Below are 10,540 nucleotides of genomic sequence, written 5' to 3'. Positions count from 1 at the left end.
CAGTCAGGAAAATCTGAACATGGACTAAATGATGAAATGAGGACCCATTGCTAATCTTTGAAGGTGTATGAATGTCACTGAAACAAAACAGAAACATTTATTTAAAAAATGCATATGTTGAAGTATGTAGCAGGGAGGGAGGGATATTATGCCTGGGGTTTTCTTTAAAAGACTTCTATAGAAACAAAGAAAAGAAAAATGAAAGATAACTATCTAGCTGAATTCCTGGGACCAGAGGAACTTTAGCTCTCCTACTCCTCTACCATCTTGGTCCTCCCCGGGGTTTTGTTTCTGAAGAAAAAGAAGGAAGGAAAGCAAGGAGGCTAGATGAAGTGCACATGGTAACATCTTGAGAATGTTGGATCCAGGTGACAGGTTTTAGGAGGGATTCATCATATTATCCTACTTTTGTGTATCTTGGAAACTTTTTAGTAAAACCATTTTCAACAGGGAACTAAAATTTTGTGTCTGGCACATGTGTTCTGTAAGTAGTGGCATTTGTTCTTATAATAATAGTGTGGTAGGTCAGGGTCCCAGTGAAGGAGACCAGTGGGACCCCGGCTCTCACGGAAGCTCTGTGTAAGGGAAAACAGACGTGTTCCATGACAAGTAAACAGATAAAGAAGAGAATGTCAGATGGTGCTAAATGCAATGAGAAAACGGCTTTCATTCAACTCTTAAGAGATTTATTTATTTTAGAGAGAGAGAGAGTACGTGTGTGCGGTAGTGGAGGGAGGAGCAGAGAGAAGGAGAGAGAATCTGAAGCAGACTCCTCATAGGGTGCAGACCCCGGCGTGGGTTCGATCTCAAGACTCTGAGATCATGACCTGAGACAAAAATCAATCGTTGGATGCTTAACTAAATGAGCCACCCAGGTGCCCCGAAGAAACCACCTTTAGATAGAATGGTCAGAGAAGACCCCAGTAAGAGGTGATGTTTGAGTTGAGACCTGAGTTACTCAAGAAGGAGGCATCCAGGCAACGATTGAGGGAACAGAGGACTTTCGGCAGAGGGAACAGCACCTGCAAAGTCCTGCCATGTTGGGGGAGGGGCCGGCAGGAGGGAGGCTGCGAGACAGACGGACGGGAGAAGACAAGGTCAGATAATCGAGGCCCTTCACCTGCAACAAGAACAGCTTGGCTAGACAAGATGAGGCCCCCTGGGGGGCAGGAATGTTACATTCAGGAAAATGCTTGCCTGCAATCACTTGGAAGGTAGACCGAATGGATCCCGAGCCTGGAGCGGAAAGAAGCAGAATGTTAGCCTAGGAAGGTTGTTCTCCAGGCTTGTAGCAAGATATTATTATCGAGGGATGAGTTCAGGGAAAAAAAATGACACGTTTCCAAGAAGAAATGAAGGAAAATGGGGGGAGGAATCCAGAAGTGTGTGTGTTTGCTTGGATATAAGGAAGCAGACTGCTTCTGTGGCCTCAATTACAGGAAAGAAACCTGGGCAGGGCTTCAAGCAATGAAAGCTCATTATTTAAAATCCTCTTATATCTTTAGAGTAAATACCAGTAGTGCAAAGGCTGGGTCATAGGGAAGTTCTATTTTCAACATTTTGAGGAACCTCCATGCTGTTTTCCAGAGTGGCTGCACCAGCTTGCATTCCCACCAACAGTGGAGGAGGGTCAACAGATGAATGGATCAAGAAGCTGTGGTATACATACACAATGGAATACTATGCAGCCATCAAAAGAAATGAAATCTTGCCATTTGCGACAACATGGATGGAACTAGAGCATATCATGCTTAGCGAAATAAGTCAAGCAGAGAAAGACAATTATCATATGATCTCCCTATATGAGGAAGTGGTGATGCAACATGGGGGCTTAAGTGGGTAGGAGAAGAATCAATGAAACAAGATGGGATTGGGAGGGAGACAAACCATAAGTGACTCTTAATCTCACAAAAAAAACTGAGGGTTGCTGGGGGGAGGGGGGTTGGGATATGGGGGGTGGGGTTATGGACATTGGGGAGGGTATGTGCTTTGGTGAGTGCTGATTCACAGACCTGTACCCCTGGGGATAAAAATACATGTTTTTTTTTTTTTTTTTAAGATTTTATTTATTTGACAGACAGAGAGAGATAGATCACAAGCAGGCAGAGAGGCAGGGGGAAGCAGGCTCCCCGATGAGCAGAGAGCCCGATGTGGGGCTTGATCTCAGGACCCTGAGATCATGACCTGAGCCGAGGGCAGAGGCTTAACCCACTGAGCCACCCAGGCACCCCTAAAAATACATGTTTATAAAAAAGAAAACAAACAAACAAAAAAACTAATGATGTGCTGTATGGTGACTAACATAACATAATAAAAAAACAATAAAGGTCTAGCAACAGAAAAAAAAAAATCCTCTTATAAAGGGATTTGGTTCTGTGGCAAACATCAAGTTAAGAGTGTTGCCTTTCCCACCCAAGCTGACTCTTTTGGATGGCCCCAGGGTAGCCAGTGGGAAGCTGGCGAAGGAGCTCGGATTTGAGGGAGGGGAAATTTAATAAGAAGAATAGTAATAACAAAAGCATGTTTGACAACCATGTCTAGGAAAGAGCGTTATGCATGGGGACTAGCCGGCGGAATGGATTGGAAGCATAGGTCCGAAGGCTGTTTTTAAAGAAACTGAATTGCCAAAAATCCTTGAACCCAGCCTAATAAAGCCTTGGACTGTGGGAGCTTAAAACCACACGCAGTCCCCCAAATTCTTATAAGTGGGAATCGGGATAGTGGTGAAAAAATGCAGTCCTAAGGGAGGCCCCGATTCAAGGACCTACTTCAGTTGTGGCCAGGGAAGACAAGCGCCAAGAAATGATTCCCCCAAGGCTTCAGAGAACAGTGGGCTAGGTTATTTTTCCAAGACAGGAGATCCAAGGTCTAATTAAAGAACTCGATTCACTGCCAGGGGCCGGAGATCGTCATAGATCCCCGTGTCTCAATTCTCCCTTGCTCTACACCAGGGACTTGCGTATGCTCTAATCTTCCCACGGCCCAAGGGGATTTTTTTAAATTTATTTATTTGACAGAGAGAGATCACAAGTAGTCAGAGAGGCAGGCAGAGAGAAAGAGGAGGAAGCAGGCTCCTGCCGAGCAGAGAGTCCGATGCGGGGCTCGATCCCAGGACCCTGGGATCATGACCTGAGCCGAAGGCAGAGGCTTAACCCACTGAGCCACCCAGGTGCCCCCCAAGGGGATTTTTGTATATGAAGGGGGCCGAGGTGGACTGGACAGTGTTTCCCCCAAATCCTCCTTCACACTAACCCCAGAATATGACCTTACTTGAACATGGGGTCTTTGCGGGTGGGATGGAGGTGTGGATTGAGAAGAGGTGAGACCATACTGGATAAGGGTGGGCCCTAGGTCCCCTGAGGGGGGTCCTTAAAAGAGACAGTCAACAACCCAGAGCCCCCACGGGAAAGAAGACCATGTGAAGACAGAAGCGGGGCGTTGGGGTGGGGGGGACACAAGCCAGGGGGCACAGGAAGCACCAGGAGCTGGGAAAGAGAAGGAAATATTCTCCCCTGGAGTCTCCAGAGAGAATTTTTTCTCTGGAGGAAAGGTTCCTGGCTTCCCCAACTGTGAGAAGGTAAATTTCTGTTGGTTGAAGCCACCAACTTGCGGTGGTTTCTTGTGACAGCCTCGGGGATCTAACACAGGGGTGTCCTGCCCCTCTAAAGCCTCCGTCCAACAGCCGTGCCAACGACTCCTATCAGTACATGATCGGCGGGCCTCCGTCACCTGGCCACACCGAACTGCCAGGGAAATGGTCTTAATTTCTGCCGAGGGAAGAGAGCAAACTGAGGAGGGCAGAAAGCAGCTCACGAGACTTCCGGGCGTTTCATAGGATGGACTCCTGCCATTGATTTCAGCCACAAACCGATGCCCATAACCGGCTTTTGGCTCACAGAGCTGGCGGTGAGGTCTGCGCCTCACACAGGGGTCCTGAATTTCGAAACAGGTGCAAACGATGGGATTGGGTTTTCTGTCGTTCCTCATGTTCGCTGGGTTGGAAGAAGAGTCTACTCAGATATTTGGTGACTAGAAGGCCCGACTGTGGCAGAAAGTGCTAGCTCTTCACCAAAAATCAATCTCTTTCCTCCGGACCGAGCTGGACTACATCTTCCCGCCTCCTGTGCGGTTGGGTGTAGCCATGATTGAGTACAGTCAAGGCAAGGGGAGGCAAAAGCAGGAGAGATGCAGAAACGTATATATTTCTGAGCCAAAGCTTTTTCCAAAGCAGGTCAGCCCCCTTCAAACTCTCTCTCCCCTCCTTCTGGATAGATGAAGATAAGGACAGGGCCTCCAGGAGAGGCCGTGGAACACTCAAGACTGGAGATTAAAACTGGGGAGGTGTTCGCCTGCACTAAAATCGGCAGAAGTAGACAGACAAGGTAAGAGGCTCACGGACACCTAAAGAGATAGCTGAATAGAATAGCCAGAGTTCCAGAGTTCCTGCTCCGGAGGAAGGAGGGAGCCAGTGAGACGGACAAGCAGCAGCCGGTGGGGGAGGGGAGAAACCAGGAGAGTAAGTGTTTCCAAAAGGAACCAGTGAGGTAGAACGTTCCTGGGAGATCACGTAGAAGGAAGACAGCCAAGGAGCCATTGTATTTTGGAAGACGGGGCCACTGGTGAGCTCGACAAGACAATTCCAATGGAGTAACAGATAAAACTCAGATTTAAAACTGTAAGCAAAATAAAGAAGAGTGTCTAATCACAGCTCTCTCTAGAATTCTGCTGTTTGAAGGACGTGGGTTTGGATGGCAACCAAAGGGGACAGTGGAATCAGGGAAAGCCTGGTTAAACTGGGAGGTGTGTCTAAGCTGACGGGAATGATCTGGTTGAGAGGGGGAAATGGACGCAGCAGAGAGAAGGGGAAAGGAGGAGCAGAGCTCCGGAGGACGGAGAGGAGGACCCCCAGAGCCCAAGGGGAGGAGCTGATCTTGGACAGGAGGACTCGTTGCTCAGTCTTTGTTGGTCTTCTGGGAGACGTGGGGTGGCAGGGATTAACGATGGCCCCATCTCCAGAAGGTGAGCGGGCAGAGAGCTGAGCTCATGTTGTGTTGTTCTTGGTGCTTATTTTCTTTTGTTGTCCTTGAGACTTCAGAGAAGTCTAATTTAAATATTCCAACCTGATCTCAGCTGTGCTGTGGGGAATTAAGGGAAAGGTCAAGTACAGCAGCTTGGGATAGGGTCTTCGGAAGGAATGCTAATTGGCAAGAGATTTCGGAGAATAAGGTGAATATTAATCAAGTCAAACTGGTGAGGTCCAGCCCCCGCTCCTCTGCACACACACTCCCTCCCTTCCCAGACTGGGACTAATTATTAGGGAAAACCCTCCCCTTCCCCAGACTAACCTTCACGCATGCATTTCCCAGTCTCCACCACGCGGTGTCGCTAGAAGCCCACTTAAGCTGAAGACCGCAGCGGCTAGGCAGAGGGAGAAACCCAGGAGTGAACTGTTGCTTTTCCAAGTGCTAACAGGTGTTAAGAAGCCCGACCGTAGCCTTTGCATTGAGGAGTCACGGTCAGAAGCCCAGTGTCAGGAGGGGTCTTCCAAACCATTTAGTTGCATTCATTTAAGACGGCCGGAGGTGCCGAAAGGCAGCCTCTTGCTGTCCCCCCTCAAGCCCTCCGTGAGCCAGACCTGGGCACTGAGAAAATCGTGCCACCCTGCATTCCCCGGAGTGAAGGTTTTGAAGATTTCAAAAGAGGATTTCAACGAGGCCGGCCTTCCCCCATGTAAGATGAGGCCCTGTGGATGCCTTGGCTGACATGCATCTTCCAATCCAGCCTCTTAGGAATGGAAAGAGTTGGACTGGGTATGAGCCATCGGTCAGTGGGGGCAAAGGTAGGAGAAAAATGGGTCAGGATCGAAATATTGACTCAGGACACCTTCTGGAAAGTCCGTCTGAACTCCCAAGTAGTTAAAGCTGTTCTTTCTCTGATGTGAGCCTGGACCACACCCTCCCTTTATCCAGCCCAAGACCCAGGGGAGCCCAAACCGCTTACAACGGGACACTTCTCAGTCCCTTTGCAGACCCGCCCAAGCAAGAAGCACCTGCAGCCTGTGCCCACTGGGTGGCGATAGAGTCCCAGCAATGCCAGCCCAGGACTCTGCTGCAGACCCCCCGGGCTCCTGAGTCCTGGCTGTGGGGGCTCCTGTCCTGGAAATGAAAGTCTGGGACATCGGCTCCCCTCCCATACCAGCCTTGAACCTGCCCCCCATTTATAATTTTCATTTTTACAGCACAGGCTTTTTTAGCTGAACATGCACCTTCCTCCAGCTGATGATTTTCCGGAGGGTAAAAGGAGCAGATATTACTGTACCCCATTTTACAGTCGACAGAGGGGACCTTGGAGCGGTTCTGCATTGCAGCCAAGGTCAAACAGTGAGGGGCAGAGCCGGCCACAGATGCAGGTCCTCTTGACTCTGAGCCCCATGTTCTTTCTGCTGGACCCCCACTTCCTTAGAGGGGTGTCCCCACAACACTCACCCCGCTATTTCAAATCAAAGTCAAGCCTGAGTGCTTGATTCCACGGGTCCATAAGCTGCACCCTGATGGTGCCCATCTGGTCTTCAGAACGCTGCCGTGCCCGGTGCCCAGATCTGCCGCACAGGACCTGAGGGCACTCAGAAGCAGGCGATGCTAGCCAGCTTGGCCATGGGCTCTGCTGGCCCCGGAATGAGGGAACAGGCAGACGCTACCCCGTGGAAACCCACAGCTGGCCCGTACACCCCAGACTTGCCCAGTGTGAGTCCTGGAAGGAGCTGGGGGTGTGGTTAAGGTCTGCCCTAGGAAAGGCTCTAGGGTCCCTGTTTCCAGCAAATTCTGGGCAAGCACGTGAAGGAGGCAGAAAAGGCTGGGAGATAGAGATGTGCGTTCCACAGGCTTCTTTCCTCATGGCAAGGCGTGGAAGTTGTGAGGACCTAAGGGTAAAGGGATCTTGTCAGACCAGGTTGGCTGGGGCCAGGAGGGGGAGGACATTGGGACAGGCAGCTTGCCGGAGGGATAAGGGCAAGGCTCATGGAGTGGGAAGACTTGGCTTCAAGCCCTACCGTCACCACCGACAGCCGTCGAGCCACAGCCTCAGTTTACCCACCTGCTAAACGCAGCCAGTGCTCAGCACCTCATGGGAGGTGTGAAAGCCCAAGGCAAGCTCCAGAGAGTCCTCTGAACAGAAGATCCTGGCCGTGGGGGGAGCTGAGCTGGGCTGTGTTGCGTGCTCTTCTCTCTACCTTAGAGTCAGAACCAGAGACAGAGCCCCCTCCCTTGGGCCTGGGAGTCTCTATGGACCAAGGCCATTGTTCTCACTGCTGTTGAGCCCCGCGGACTCCATGACGGTGGCAGACCCAGGGGGCTCCATGCCCGGCTGCACCTCTGCACCCCCCCTCCCAGAGGGGACACAGAGCAAAGTGGGTGCAGCCAGCCAGGGTACAGTGAGGAGCGGCTAAAAGCAGCGGCTTTGCTATTAATGTAGTCAGTAAATAAATAAAGGAGGGCTTAAGCTTAGTGCACAGCAATCAGTTTAGAACTACAGGGTAATTAGCGCCGCGGGGGGCGGCAGGCCTGCAGCGTCAGGGTTTAAATGAGTGAGTTCACTTTCACTGAGGCACCCCCTGGAGAGCAGAAAACACAGCCCGGAGAGGAGCCGGTCCGGCAGCCAGCCCCCAGGGGGCAGGGTCGGAGTGCCGAGAGTGGGGCTGGACCCAGCACTGCACAAACAGCTAGGGGGTGGTCGGTCCCCGTCTGGGGGGTGGTCGGTCCCCATCTGGGCCACGGAGCCGGTGTCTACGCGCACACACCCCGAAAATGCTCAGCGAGGTGTCCTGGGCTGCTGCACCGCCCTTTGCACTCCCCTGGGAGTCACGGTTGAGGTGTCTCCATGAACGGACGGGCACCTGCGCGAGGAAGCAGGAGGTGCCTCGCAGCCCGTGGCAGGCACGCGTGTGGAGGTGCCCCGGGGGGCAGGTGCTGTGCACCTACTTCGATTCTGCCCGGCCCTGGCGCCCACAACCTCAGCCCCAGATGCTAACTGCCTCTCTCCTGCTTTCTCCCTGCCTTCCATCAGTTTACTCCACAAAGATTTACTGGGTTCCCGGCGTGTGCCGGCCAGCGCCAGGCTCTGCAAATACGAAGATACACAACGCACAATTCCAGCCTCCAAGGAGCTCAACGTTGGCTTGATGGCGAGAGTGAAAAAAGGTGGTGATGGCAGCGCGGGACCCACAACCGTCCTGTGGAGGCTGTGCACGGGTACGGCACCCTATTCTGGGGAAGGTTTCCTGCGAAAGGTGAGGTTTCAGAGAGACCTGAAAATGAAATGGTGAGACAGCCAGACTGAAGGGCGGCGTGCACGCAGGCACAGTTCCCAGAAGAGGATACAGCATGTGCAAAGGCCCACCAGGGGGCGGGGCCCAGTGTCTTCCAGGAACACCACCACCACCGCCCCCCCCCATGGCCCAGTTGTCTGGAGCACAGAGTAGGGGGCAGCCATAGACTGTGGGAGTGGTCCCAAGACAGGGCTGGGGTGGTGAGCCCAGGGGCTCGGTGCCCTGAAGGCACCATAAGCCTTGTTAAGGAGCTTGAACTCCATCCTAAGAGTCCCCACTGGGCACTTTCATTGAGGAGGTGACATGATGCTATCTGCATATCTGGAAAATCCCTCTGGCTGCAGCAAAACAGAGGACAGAACAGAGGGAGGCAGAGCACCTGGGGTCAGGCCTCCTCTGCCCCCTCCCTGTCCTGGTAGGAGGGGCGAGGGGCTCCCTAGGAAGGCAGGTGGGGAGGCCTGGGGATGCTAAGCTGGACACAGACAGCCTGGCCTCGGACCTTGCTCGCCATCTGCCTCTTCTCACCCGCCACAACTTGCTTGAATTTCTAGCAAGTCTCCGCGGGCTCCTGGCCCCTGCCCTCCCGCTGTTGGCAGGGGGGCAGCCCTCCAGTGCGGTTGTGAAGACGGCTGTTACGGCGGGGACGATGGGACCCGAATGCCCACCTGAACCCAGCAGCCTCCGCCGAGAAGGGCCACTGTGTGTGTGTCCGGGGCTCGCAGCTCACCGCGGGAGAAACACTCTGGGCCTGGAGGGAGCCCCTCCCTCGGCGGCCTGGCCCCTCTTCTGACCCCAGCAGAGCGCCCCCCCGTGGAAGGCCCCTGGCCCGTAGGCTGGGGCAGAGGGCAGAGGGGCCGGGGCTGTCAGGGGCGGGAGGGTAGGGACGGAGTCCGGCCCCAGAACGTTCTCAGGCTGGCCCGGCCAGGGCCCCTTTCTCTCCATGAGATCATATCTGGGTCAAAGAGCATGTAAAGCAGGCAGACCCCAGCGGCCACACAAAGCCCATTCAGCCCGGCCCCTATTCACTCACCTCCTCTCCCCCAGAGCCCACACCACAGCGACCCCAGCGCAGCGCCTAAGCCCCAGCTTTGATGTCCAAGAACAGAAAACGGCGATTAAATGTTGTTTTAAAGAGGGAGTGCTCACTGCCCTCCCATCTGTCAAGAGAAAGCTGAGGCCCGAGGGGGAGGGGTGTGGGGGAGGGGCCGAGGCCTGGGGGACCTCAGAGCAGGGACCCGGGGGAAGAAAGGGATGCACGCGGAGAACGGGGGCAGAGACTCAAAACCAACCCAAATATATTGTTGGCAAAGGGTGGTTTTCCAAGAGAAGCAATATGGGGAGAGGGAAAAGAATGTGGCCCAGAGACACAAAGGCCAGGAAGAACCTCCAGAAAAATAATGGGAAAAGACAAGATTGGAGGAATAGAGATGGGGAGGAGGGGAATGAAAGAAAAGAACAGAGAAAAAAGGAGAGAAGAACGTAGAGGAGCCAGCGTGCACAGCGGGTCGAACAGGCACCACCGGGCCGCCGCCTCCTCCTCCTGAGAAGGTCGCCCAGTGGGGGGCAGGGAACCAAGGCTCTAGGTGGTTCTCTGCTGACCACCCCCAGGTCACGCAGACCTCAGGCCTGCCCTCACCGCTGAAAGGCCAGGCTTCCATTCCATGTCCACACCCCGAGTGGGCAGGTTAGGCCAAGCCAGGTCTTCGGGGCAGGATGTTGGGAGAGCCGCTAACGCCGGGTCCGGCAGCCCTTGGGGCTTGGCACTGGGCTCTGCAGAGGCCACAGCAGCAGTCAAAGCTCGGGGCCTGGGCCTGGGGGAGGGGCCGGTTATTTGGGCTGGAGCTGGCTGGACCAGCAGGACAGCCTCAGGCCCAGGTGCGGGGCCAGAGCATCTAGAATTAGGTGGAGTTGGTTTTGCAGGTCCAGATAACCAGGGCAACGCTGCCATCCCCAGGGAGAGGAAGGAAGGAAGGCCCCGAGAAGAAGCCTTGGCCCAGGGACTGGGAGAGAAGCGGGACAGCCGGCTTTTTTCTGCAACGGTGATGTTAGGTTTGTACCCCTCCTCCCACCTGTTCCCTCCTGTTCCCATCGCCTTTCTCCACCGGCCGACGGCCACAGACCCACGGACCTTACACTGGGTGGCCGCTTCTGGTGGATTAAGTTCAGGAAGAATCGATAGAGTTTCTGTAAGGGAGAGGGCGCTGCCTCTGGCGCCCT

The sequence above is a fragment of the Mustela nivalis genome, assembly GCF_964662115.1.
Source record: "Mustela nivalis genome assembly, chromosome: 9".
Classification (NCBI taxonomy): Eukaryota; Metazoa; Chordata; class Mammalia; order Carnivora; family Mustelidae; genus Mustela; species Mustela nivalis.
Note: the sequence above shows the minus strand (reverse complement) of the source record.